Source organism: Lolium rigidum, chromosome 3 (genome assembly GCF_022539505.1).
Source record: "Lolium rigidum isolate FL_2022 chromosome 3, APGP_CSIRO_Lrig_0.1, whole genome shotgun sequence".
In the NCBI taxonomy this organism is placed as follows: Eukaryota; Viridiplantae; Streptophyta; class Magnoliopsida; order Poales; family Poaceae; genus Lolium; species Lolium rigidum.
In genome coordinates this window covers 63,996,246-64,009,441 of record NC_061510.1, presented here as the reverse complement: position 1 = coordinate 64,009,441, position 13,196 = coordinate 63,996,246, and positions in this window count along the sequence as shown.

Genomic DNA, 13,196 nt, shown 5'->3' with positions numbered 1-13,196 from the left:
CAGCGCAGCCCTAAGTTGTTCCCGGCTCTACTGTGTTGCCCGTCGCTGCCCGCCGGTGGGTTTTGACCGCAACAGGCTCTAGATGATCTTGGTAAAAAAGTTTGTGCCCTCTATCCTTTTATTTGTGAACTTTGCCATAGAGCGGGTCATTTTAATTTTCAATGCTCCTCCAATGATAATTCGAACCCCATGAGTGCTGCAAATTTGTATTGTGATGATGAAATTACTCCTAATCAGCATGATGAACTTACTTTATTTTTGTGGTGTGAAGAGTTATCAAGAAAAATCTCTTTGTTACATATGAGTGATCTTGATATTGATGATGTCCTGCATGGGTGTTTTTCTTATTGCATTGATAATTGCCATACAAATACTTACATACAAAATACTTTAGAAGATGACACTTTGCCAAAATATGATAGGACCGCTGTGTGTTTTAAACTTATTAATGAAAAGGAGGAATCCTCCCAAGCTTCTTCTATTGTTTCTGGAAATAAATCAGGTTATGTGGAGGAGCCCCCCTTCAAGCCTCTTCCTCCTAAAGAAGGGAACGAGGAGAAGGAGGAGAAGAAGAAGAAGAAGAAGAAGAAGGGGAATAAAAAGAAAGAGGTAACATCATATCCCCGCATGTATGAGATAACGATAGGTAACCGTAAGTATGTTGCTCCTGATGATTATTATGATACTGAATCTGAATACAATGATCTTCCTATGCCCTTTACCTACATTAGTGATCATGATTTGAAAGAGCACACTACTTTTGATATTGCAAATCTCTGGGAATCTAATTCTGAAAATGATAATGTTAATAATTGCCATAGTATCAGTACTATCCATGCTTCCTCCCATAATGATATAGAAAGCTCTAATCTTGGGGATGAGGTGTTTGAAAATCCTTTTGCTACTGATCATTATATGTTTGATACATCTCCTTCTAGTAACAATGATGGTATGGTCACAGATGAACATACCGTGAAAGATAACTATTCTATTTCTTATGATGACACTGTGCCTCCAATCTTTGATGATTATTATAAAGAATGCTATGATATAGGTTATAACTATCCTTATGAAACTTGTCATAGTTATGATTGGATTGCCAAAAACAATTCCCTTAGTATGCAACTTGTTTACCATGTTCAAATTCTTGATAATGATCCTGCTCCAATTACTATTAATGAGAAGAATTCTTCTTATGCCAAAATTAATGATACTTTTATGCGTATGAACCATGATAAGAATGTTTTAAGTGATGGATATATTGTGGATTTCATCAATGATGCTACCGAAAGTTATTATGAGAGAGGGAAACATGGATATATGCATCTTAATAATATTAAGTTTCCCCTCTTTATGTTGAGAATTTTGAAGTTGCGCTTGTATTACCTTCTTATGCTTGTCACTTTGTCCTTCATAAATTTATTTGTGTACAAGATTCCTTTTCATAGGAAGTGGGTTAGGCTTAAATTTGTTTCATATTTGCTTCTTGATGCTCTCTTTTGCTTCAACTCTTATTTCTTGCGCGAGCATCATTAAAATTGCTGAGCCCATCTTAATGGCTATAAAGAAAGAACTTCTTGGGAGATGTTTTGGAACATGGGAGCATATGCTCCCTTTATTTTAAATTTCATCTTACACATATTTTGAATTTCAAAAAAATTGAAACAAAAAATTCGCAAAGTTGTTTCATAAAAAATGGACTTGTCATGTGACGTGTGTAAAAAAGACAAAACTCAGTGCTAAAAATAATGTTTTTTACAAGGTAAATTTTCTCTTTTACGAGACCACAAAAATATCAATTTTCCGAAACTTGAGGAATGCACATATATTATGGAGATGTACATGTAGAATTTTTTTTCAAAATTTTTCGACAACTCGAAATATAATTTTTCGGTATAGGGAGCATACGCACCCGGGAGCCGAATTGAATTTCCGGGGAGAGATAACCCATGTCTTTATTTTGCTACTGTTTTGTTGTGTCTTGGAAGTTTTTACTACTGTAGCAACCTCTCCTTATCTTTATTTTATTGCATTGTTGTGCCAAGTAAAGTCTTTGATAGTGGGGTTGATACTAGATTTGGATTACTACGCAGAAACAGATTTCTTTCTGTCACGAATTTGGGCAGGGTTCTCTGTAGGTAACTCAGAAAAATCTGCCAATTTACGTGCGTGATCCTCAGATATGTACGCAACTTTCATTCTATTTGAGCATTTTCATCTGAGCAAGTCCAGTGCCTCTAACAAATTCGTCTTTACGGACTGTTCTGTTTTGACAGATTCTGCCTTTTACTTCGCATTGCCTCTTTTGCTGTGTTGGATGGATTTCTTTGTTCCATTGACTTCCAATAGCTTTGGGCAATGTCCAGAACTGTTAAGAAATGATTGTGTTACCTCTGAACATGTGAATTTTTGATTATGCACTAACCCTCTAATGAGTTTGTTTCGAGTTTGGTGTGGAGGAAGTTTTCAAGGGTCAAGAGAGGAGAATGATATACTATGATCAAGAAGAGTGAAAAGTCTAAGCTTGGGGATGCCCCCGTGGTTCATCCCTGCATATTTTAAGAAGACTCAAGCATCTAAGCTTGGGGATGCCCAAGGCATCCCCTTCTTCATCGACAACTTATCAGGTCACCTCTAGTGAAACTATATTTTTATTCAGTCACATCTTATGTGCTTTACTTGGAGCGTCTGTTTGTTTTTGTTTGAATAAAATCGGATCCTAGCATTCTTTGTTTGGGAGAGAGACACGCTCCGCTATTTCGTATGAACACATATGTTCTTAGCTTTATTCTTAATGTTCATTGCGAAGGTTGAACTACTTCGTTCATTGTTATATGGTTGGAAACGGAAAATGCTACATGTGGTAATTGATATAATGTCTTGAATAATTTGATACTTGGCAATTGTTGTGCTCATATAGATCATGTTTAAGCTCTTGCATCATGTACTTTGCACCTATTAATGAAGAACTACATAGAGCTTGTTAAAATTTGGTTTGCATGATTGGTCTCTAGAGTCTTGATATTTTCTGGTTGAGGTGTTTGAACAACAAGGAGACGATGTAAAGTCTTATAATACTTACAATATGTTCATATGTGAGTCTTGCTGTACCATTTATACTTGATTTTGCTTCAAACAACCTTGCTAGCCTAGCCTTGTATTGAGAGGGATTCTTCTCGTGCATCCAAATCCTTGAGCCAAAAACTATGCCATTTGTGTCCACCATACCTACCTACCACATGGTATTTCTCTGCCATTCCAAAGTACATTACTTGAGTGCTACCTTTAAACTTCTATTCTTTGCCTTTACAATCCATAGCTCATGGGAAAATAGCCTTAAAAACTATTGTGGTGAAGAATATGTACTTATGTATCTTATTTCTTAATAAGTTGCTTGTTGAGCGGTAACCATGTTTCTGGGGACGCCATCAACTTTTACCTTTGTTGAATATCATGTGAGTTGCTATGCATGTTCGTCTTGTCTGAAGTAAGGGCAATTTTCATGATCAAATGGTTTGAGTATGCATATTGTTAGAGAAGAACATTGGGCCAATAACTAAAGCCATGAATCATGGTGGAAGTTTCAGTTTGGACGCAATTCCTCAATCTCTTATGAGAATATTATCTATTGTTAAATGCTTATGCATTAAAGAGGAGTCCATTATCTGTTGTCTATATTGTCCCGGTATGGATGTCTAAGTTGAGAATAATCAAAAGCGAGAAATCCATTGCGAACTTTCTCCTTAGACCTCTCGTACGAGCGGCATAGAGGTACCCCTTTGTGACACTTGGTTGAAACATATGCTATGCAATGATAATCCATGTTAATCCAAGCTAATTAGGACAAGGTGCGAGCACTATTGGTAATCTATGCATGAGGCTTGCAACTTATAGGATATCATATACATAACACATATGATTTATTACTACCGTTGACAAAATTGTTTCTATGTTTTCAAAATGAAAAGCTCTAGCACAAAAATAGTAATCCATGTTTTCCTCTGCGAAGGGCCATTCTTCTACTTTATTGTTGAGTCAGTTTACCTATTCTTTCTATCTTAAAAGCAAACACTTGTGTCAACTGTGTGCATTGATTCTTACATGTTTACCTATTGCACTTGTTATATTGCTTTATGTTGACAACTATCCATGAGATATACATGTTACAAGTTGAAAGCAATTGCTGAAACTTAATCATCCTTTGTGTTGCTTCAATGCCTTCTACTTTGAATCTATTGCTTTATGAGTAACTCTTATGCAAGTCCTATTGATGCTTGTCTTGAAAGTATTATTCATGAAAAGTCGTTGCTATATGATTCATTTGTTTACTCATTGTCTTCATCATTGCTTCGAATCGCTGCATTCATCTCATATGCTTTACAATAGTATGATCAAGATTATGTAAGTAGCATGTCACTACAGAAATTATTCTTTTTATCGTTTACCTACTCGAGGACGAGTAGGAACTAAGCTTGGGGATGCTTGATATGTCTCCAACGTATCTATAATTTCTGATGTTCCATGCTTGTTTTATGACAATACCTACATGTTTTGTTCACACTTTATATCGTTTTGATGCGTTTTCCGGAACTAACCTATTGACGAGATGCCGAAGGGCCAATTGCTGTTTTTTGCTGTTTTTGGTTTCAGAAATCCTACAAAGGAAATATTCTCGGAATCGGACGAAATCAATGCCCAACATCTTATTTTTCCCGGAACCTTCCAGAAAGTCAAAGGGGGACCAGAGGGGAGCCCTGGGGGCCCCACACGTGTGGGCGGCGCGGCCCGGGGGGCGCCCCCCCCCCTAGTGTGAGGAGGCCCCGTGGCCCCTCCGACTCCGCCTCTTCGCCTATAAGATGCCTCCTGACCTAAAACATCGACACGGATTGACGAAACACCGTAAAACCTTCCGGAGCCGCCGCCATCGCGAAACTCCAATTCGGGGGACGAAGTCTCTGTGCCGGCACCCTGCCGGGACGGGGAAGTGCCCCCGGAAGGCATCTCCACCGCCATCTTCACCGCCATCACTGTCTCCATGATGAGGAGGGAGTAATTCTCCCCCGAGGCTGAGGGCTCTACCGTAGCTATGTGTATCATCTCTCTCTTTGTGATCTAGTTGAATATCATCTATGTGTTACTCTGGTGATGTTATTAAAGTACTCTATTCCTCCTTCATGATGTAATGGTGATAGTGTGTGCATCATGTAGTACTTGGCGTAGGTTATGATTGTAATCTCTTGTAGATTATGAAGTTAACTATTACTATGATAGTATTGATGTGATCTATTCCTCCTTTCATAGTCTGTCGGTGACGGTGTGCATGCTATGTTAGTACTTGGTATAATTGCAATGATCTATCATGCACTCTAAGGTTATTTAAATATGAACATCGAATGTTGTGGAGCTTGTTAACTCCGGCATTGAGGTGCTCTCGCAGCCCTACACAACTAATGGTGTTTGTCATCCAACAAGAGAGTGTAGAGTGGTTTTGTTATGTGATCAATGTTGAGAGTGTCCACTAGTGAAAGTATGATCCCTAGGCCTTGTTTCCAAACATCGAATCTCCGTTTATTTATCGTTACATTTGCATGTTTATTCGCTGCCATATTTTATTCAGATTGCTATTACCACTCATATACATCCATACTACTTGTATTTCACTATCTCTTCACCGAACTAGTGCACCTATACATCCGACAAGTGTATTAGGTGTGTTGGGGACACAAGAGACTTCTTGTATCGTGATTGCAGGGTTGCTTGAGAGGGATATCTTTGACCTCTTCCTCCCTGAGTTCGATAAACCTTGGGTGATCCACTTAAGGGAAAACTTGTTGCTGTTCTACAAACCTTTGCTCTTGGAGGCCCAACACTGTCTACAGGAATAGAAGCGTGCGTAGACATCACTTCATAAGCATGTTTTTCTTTAGAACTATTTTTTAACAAGTCATTTTCCACTTTAGTGAGTTGATCAATTTGAGTTTGAACCATATGAAAATGTTTAACAAGCATCTTAACATCATTGGAGGTTCTCTCCACAATACCATGCAATTCACTAATAGCTCGAGAATTTTCCATTAAATGATTCTCTACTCTCATATTAAAATTATCTTGCTTAACAATATAATTATCAAACTCATCTAAGCATTGAGCAGGAGGTTTCGAATACGGAATATCTTCCCTAGTAAAGCGTTGAAGAGAGTGTACCTCAATCATGGATGAAGGGGAGTTATCTTACATAAATCTTCTATGGGAGGTAAATTCTTCACTTCTTCAGATTTAATACCTTTCTCCTTAAGAGACTTCTTGGCTTTCCTCATATCTTCATCATTTAATTTAATTAAACCCCTCTTCTTCAATATCGGTGTCGGGACTGGTTCAGGTGTAGTCCAATCATCATGATTCCGGCCTATTTTAGCCAATAATTCTTCATCTTCGTCTGGAGTTCTTTTCCTGAAAACACAACCAGCACAACTATCCAAATATGCTCTAGACTCGATGGTTAGTCACTATAAAATATATCAAGTAAATCATGCTTTTCCAAATCATGTCCAGGTCGAGCTCTGATAAGAGAGAAAAATCTTGCCCAAGCTTCAAGCAATTTCTCTCCATCTTCCTGGTCAAAGCTATAAATTTTCTGCAAAGCAATATGTTGAGCACTAGCAGGAAAGTATTTCCGAAAGAAAATATCAAGCAAACCACTTGGACTATCAATAGAACCAGGAGGCAAACTATTATACCAAGTTTTAGCATCATCCTTTAATGAGAAAGGAAAAAATTTAGCAACAAAATAAGTACGCAACTTGACATCATCAGAAAACAAGCTACTCAAAGTAGAAAGCTCATTCATGTGTTCTACATCACTTTCTTTTTCAGTACCACAAAAGGGTGTTTTCTCAACAATAGCTATATGAGATAGATCAAGAGAAAAATCATAATCCTTATCCTCAATGTTTATAGGAGATGTGGCAAATTTAGGACCAGGAGACAGTTTATATCTAACAGTATGTTGTGCAAGAAACTTTTTAATTTTACTTGCATCAGTAGTAGCATTGCATTTAACAATAAAATCATCATCAAGTTCCACATAATCCTCATCAGGATCATCACTAGAGTATTCAACAGACTCAGGTGAATTAACAAGTGTAGCAGCATTTTCATTAGGAGTTTCAGCATTTTCAATTTGTCTAGACCTAGCAATTGTAGCATCTAGAAAAGATCCTAATGAACCATCATTATCAAGCACAGTAGAAGCATCATCAAAATTATAAGAGTTCTCAGATTCAGCAGAAATACCAGCATGTGAAGCTTGTGGTGGTGAAACAAGTTGACTTATCACAGATGGTGAATCAAGAGCAGCAGAGGTACTCAGAGTTGTACCTTTTTTGTAGTGGATGGTAATATGGCGACTTTAGTATCGCGAGGTTTACCCGTGATGGAGAATTTCCAGCGAACAATATCAATCCAAGTGAACTTGCAAATAAAGCTATGCTCCCCGGCAACGGCGCCAGAAAATAGTCTTGATGACCCACAAGTATAGGGGATCGCAACAGTCTTCGCGGGAAGTAAAACCCAATTTATTGATTCGACACATGGGGAGACAAAGAATACTTGAAAGCCTTAACAGCGGAGTTGTCAATTCAGCTGCACCTGGAAACAGACTTGCTCGCAAGAGTTTATCGGTAGTAATAGTTTTATAGCGAGTAGCAGTAGTGAAATATCAGCAGCAGAGTAATAAAGACAGCAGTAGTGATTATAGTAAACGGCAGGATTAAAATACTGTAGGCACAGGGATGGATGAACGGGCGTTGCATGGATGAGAGAAACTCATGTAACAATCAAGATAGGGCATTTGCAGATAATAATAATAAAACGGTATCCAAGTACTGATCAATCAATAGGCATGTGTTCCATATTTAGTCGTACGTGCTCGCAATGAGAAACTTGCACAACATCTTTTGTCCTACCAGCCGGTGGCAGCCGGGCCTCTAGGGAATCTACTAGAAATTAAGGTACTCCTTTTAATAGAGCACCGGAGCAAAGCATTAACACTCCGTGAACACATGTGATCCTCATATCACCGCCTTCCCCTCCGGTTGTCCTAATTTCTATCACTTTGGGGCCTCGGGTTCCGGACGGCAACATGTGTATACAACTTGCAGGTAAGATCATAAAACAATGAATATCATCATGAAACAATAACATGTTCAGATATGAGATCATGGCACTCGGGCCCTAGTGACAAGCATTAAGCATAACAAGTTGCAACAATATCATAAAAGTACCAATTACGGATACTAGGCACTATGCCCTAACAATCTTATGCTATTACATGACCAATCTCATCCAATCCCTACCATCCCCTTCAGCCTACAGCTGGGGAATTACTCACACATGGATGGGGGAAACATGGCTGGTCGATGGAGAGGCGTCGGTGGTGATGATGGCGATGATCTCCTCCAATTCCCCGTCCCGGCGAGGTGCCAGAACAGAGTTTCTGGTCCCGAGACAGAGTTTCGCGATGGCGGCGGTGTTCTGGATGGTTTCTGGCGACTTCGACTTCTCTTCTCGCGTTTTTAGATCGAAACCCTTAAATAGTCCAGAGGGGGCGTCAGAGGCTGGCCGAGGCAGCCTCACCATAGGGCGGCGCGCCCCCCTCCTAGGCCGCGCCGGCCCATGGTGTGGGGGCCGTGGGCCCCCCTGGCCTGCCCTTCTGGCTCCGTGAATCTTCTGGAAAAATAAGCCCTTTGACATAAATTCCGGGGATTTTCCTAAAAGTTGAATTTCTGCACAAAAACGAGACACCAGGGCAATTCTGCTGAAAACAGTGTTAGTCTGTGTTAGTTGTATCCAAAATACACAATTAGAGGCAAAACAATAGCAAAAGTGTTCGGGAAAGTAGATACGTTTTGGACGTATCATCGACCCTTATCCCCGCCAGTTTTTCGCTGCGCCGCGGTATTTGGGCACCCCGGCGCCGCTGAAGTCTAGTGCGCCAATGGAAAATAGCATCGGGGTGTGATGTCTACGCACGCTTCTATTCCTGTAGACAGTGTTGGGCCTACAAGAGCAGAGGTTTGTAGAACAGCAGCAAGTTTCCCTTAAGTGAATCACCCAAGGTTTATCGAACTCAGGGAGGTAGAGGTGATGGCGTGTAACTCACACGTTCGTTGGGAACCCCAAGAGGAAGGTATGATGCGCACAGCAGCAAGTTTTCCCTCAGAAAGAAACCAAGGTTTATCGAACCAGGAGGAGCCAAGAAGCACGTTGAAGGTTGATGGCGGCGGGATGTAGTGCGGCACAACACCAGGGATTCCGGCGCCAACGTGGAACCTGCACAACACAACCAAAGTACTTTGCCCCAATGAAACAGTGAGGTTGTCAATCTCACCGGCTTGCTGTAACAAAGGATTAACCATATTGTGTGGAAGATGATTGTTTGCGAGAAAACGAGTAGAACAAGTATTGCGGTAGATTGTATTTCGAGTAAAGAGAATTGGACCGGGGTCCACAGTTCACTAGAGGTGTCTCTCCCATAAGATAAACGAGCATGTTGGGTGAACAAATTACGGTTGGGCAATTGACAAATAAAGAGGGCATGACCATGCACATACATATCATGATGAGTATAGTGAGATTTAATTGGGCATTACGACAAAGTACATAGACCGCCATCCAAGCTGCATCTATGCCTAAAAAGTCCACCTTCGAGGTTATCATCCGAACCCCCTCCGGTATTAAGTTGCAAAGCAACGAGACAATTGCATTAAGTGTGGTGCGTAATGTAATCAACAACTACATCCTTAGACATAGCATCAATGTTTTATCCCTAGTGGCAACGAGCACAACACAACCTTAGAACTTTACGTCACTTGTCCCGGTGTCAATGCGGGCATGAACCCACTATCGAGCATAAATACTCCCTCTTGGAGTTACAAGCATCTACTTGGCCGGAGCATCTACTAGTAACGGAGAGCATGCAAGATCATAAACAACACATAGATATAACTTTGATAATCAACATAACAAGTATTCTCTATTCATCGGATCCCAACAAACGCAACATATAGGATTACATATAGATGATCTTGATCATGATAGGCAGCTCACAAGATCCGACAATGAAGCACAATGGGGAGAAGACAACCATCTAGCTACTTGCTATGGACCCATAGTCCAGGGGTAGACTACTCACACATCACACCGGAGGCGACCATGGCGGCGTAGAGTCCTCCGGGAGATGAATCACCTCTCCGGCAGGGTGCCGGAGGCGATCTCCTGGATCCCCCGAGATGGGATCGGCGGCGGCGTCTCTGGAAGGTTTTCCGTATCGTGGCTCTCGGTACTGGGGGTTTCATCACGGAGGCTATTTGTAGGCGGAAGGGCAGGTCAAGAGGCGGCACGAGGGCCCCACACCACAGGGCCGCGCGGCCAAGGGGGCCGCGCCGCCCTAGGGTGTGGCCCCCTCGTGGCCCCTCTTCGTCTCTCCTTCGGACTTCGGAAGCTTCGTGGCAAAATAGGACCACAGGCGTTGATTTCGTCCAATTCCGAGAATATTTCGTTACTAGGATTTCGAAACCAAAAACAGCGAGAAAACGACAGCGGCACTTCGGCATCTTGTTAATAGGTTAGTTCCGGAAAATGCACGAATATGACATAAAGTGTGCATAAAACATGTAGATAACATCAATAATGTGGCATGGAACATAAGAAATTATCGATACGTCGGAGACGTATCAGCATCCCCAAGCTTAGTTACTGCTCGTCCCGAGCGAGGTAAAACGATAACACGGATAATTTACTGGAGTGACATGCCATCATAATCTTGATCATACTATTTGTAAAGCATATGTAGTGAATGCAGCGATCAAAACAATGTATATGACATGAGTAAACAAGTGAATCATATAGCAAAGACTTTTCATGAATAGCACTTCAAGACAAGCATCAATAAGTCTTGCATAAGAGTTAACTCATAAAGCAATAATTCAAAGTAAAGGTATTGAAGCAACACAAAAGAAGATTAAGTTTCAGCGGTTGCTTTCAACTTATAACATGTATATCTCATGGATATTGTCAACATAGAGTAATATAACAAGTGCAATAAGCAAGTATGTAGGAATCAATGCACGAGTTCACACAAGTGTTTGCTTCTTGAGGTGGAGAGAAATAGGTGAACTGACTCAACATTGAAAGTAAAAGAATGGTCCTCCATAGAGGAAAAGCATCGATTGCTATATTTGTGCTAGAGCTTTGATTTTGAAAACATGAAACAATTTTGTCAACGGTAGTAATAAAGCATATGTATCATGTAAATTATATCTTACAAGTTGCAAGCCTCATGCATAGTATACTAATAGTGTCCGCACCTTGTCCTAATTAGCTTGGACTACCGGATCATCACAATGCACATGTTTTAACCAAGTGTCACAATGGGGTACCTCTATGCCGCTTTGTACAAAGGTCTAAGGAGAAAGCTCGCATTGGATTTCTCGCTATTGATTATTCTTCAACTTAGACATCCATACCGGGACAACATAGACAACGAGATAATGGACTCCTCTTTTATGCATAAGCATGTAACAACAATTAATAATTTTCTCATTTGAGATTGAGGATATATGTCCAAAACTGAAACTTCCACCATGGATCATGGCTTTAGTTAGCGGCCCAATGTTCTTCTCTAACAATATGCATGCTTAACCATAAGGTGGTAGATCGCTCTTACTTCGGACAATACAAACATGCATAGCAACTCACATGAAATTCAACAATGAATAGTTGATGGCGTCCCCGAGTGAACATGGTTATCGCACAACAAGCAACTTAATAAGAGATAAAGTGCATAATTACATATTCAATACCACAATAGTTTTTAAGCTATTTGTCCCATGAGCTATATATTGCAAAGGTGAATGGTGGAATTTTAAAGGTAGCACTCAAGCAATTTACTTTGGAATGGCGGAAAATACCATGTAGTAGGTGGGTATGGTGGACACAAATGGCATAGTGGTTGGCTCAAGTATTTTGGATGCATGAGAAGTATTCCCTCTCGATACAAGGTTTAGGCTAGCAAGGCTTATTTGAAACAAACACAAGGATGAACCGGTGCAGCAAAACTTACATAAAAGACATATTGAAAACATTATAAGACTCTACACCGTCTTCCTTGTTGTTCAAACTCAATACTAGAAATTATCTAGACCTTAGAGAAACCAAATATGCAAACCAAATTTTAGCATGCTCTATGTATTTCTTCATTAATGGGTGCAAAGCATATGATGCAAGAGCTTAATCATGAGCACAACAATTGCCAAGTATCACATTACCCAAGACATTTATAGCAATTACTACATGTATCATTTTCCAATTCCAACCATATAACAATTTAACGAAGAAGAAACTTCGCCATGAATACTATGAGTAGAAACTAAGGACATACTTGTCCATATGCTACAGCGGAGCGTGTCTCTCTCCCATAAAGTGAATGCTAGGATCCATTTTATTCAAACAAAACAAAAACAAAAACAAACCGACGCTCCAAGCAAAGCACATAAGATGTGATGGAATAAAAATATAGTTTCGGGGGAGGAACACGATAATGTTGTCGATGAAGAAGGGGATGCCTTGGGCATCCCCAAGCTTAAACAGCTTGAGTCTTCTTAGAATATGCAGGGGTGAACCACCGGGGCATCCCCAAGCTTAGAGCTTTCACTCTCCTTGATCATGTTGCATCATACTCCTCTCTTGATCCTTGAAAACTTCCTCCACACCAAACTCGAAACAACTCATTAGAGGGTTAGTGCACAATAAAAATTTAACATATTCAGGGGTGACACAATCATTCTTAACACTTCTGGACATTGCATAATGCTACTGGACATTAATGGATCAAAGAAATTCATCCAACATAGCAAAAGAGGCAATGCGAAATAAAAGGCAGAATCTGTCAAAACAGAACAGTTCGTATTGACGAATTTTAAAATGGCACCAGACTTGCTCAAATGAAAATGCCCAAATTGAATGAAAGCGTTAAAAAAAATTTTGGTCCCACACACACGTGTTTGGTGTTTGTTGAAGAAGAAGAAGAAGGGGGGGGGGGGGGGGGGGGGGGGGGGGGGGGGGGGGGGGGGGGGGGGGGGGTCTTCTGCTTCTGTGTTTCTGTTCTGCTTCTGTTTGATGTTCTTCTGCTTTGAAGT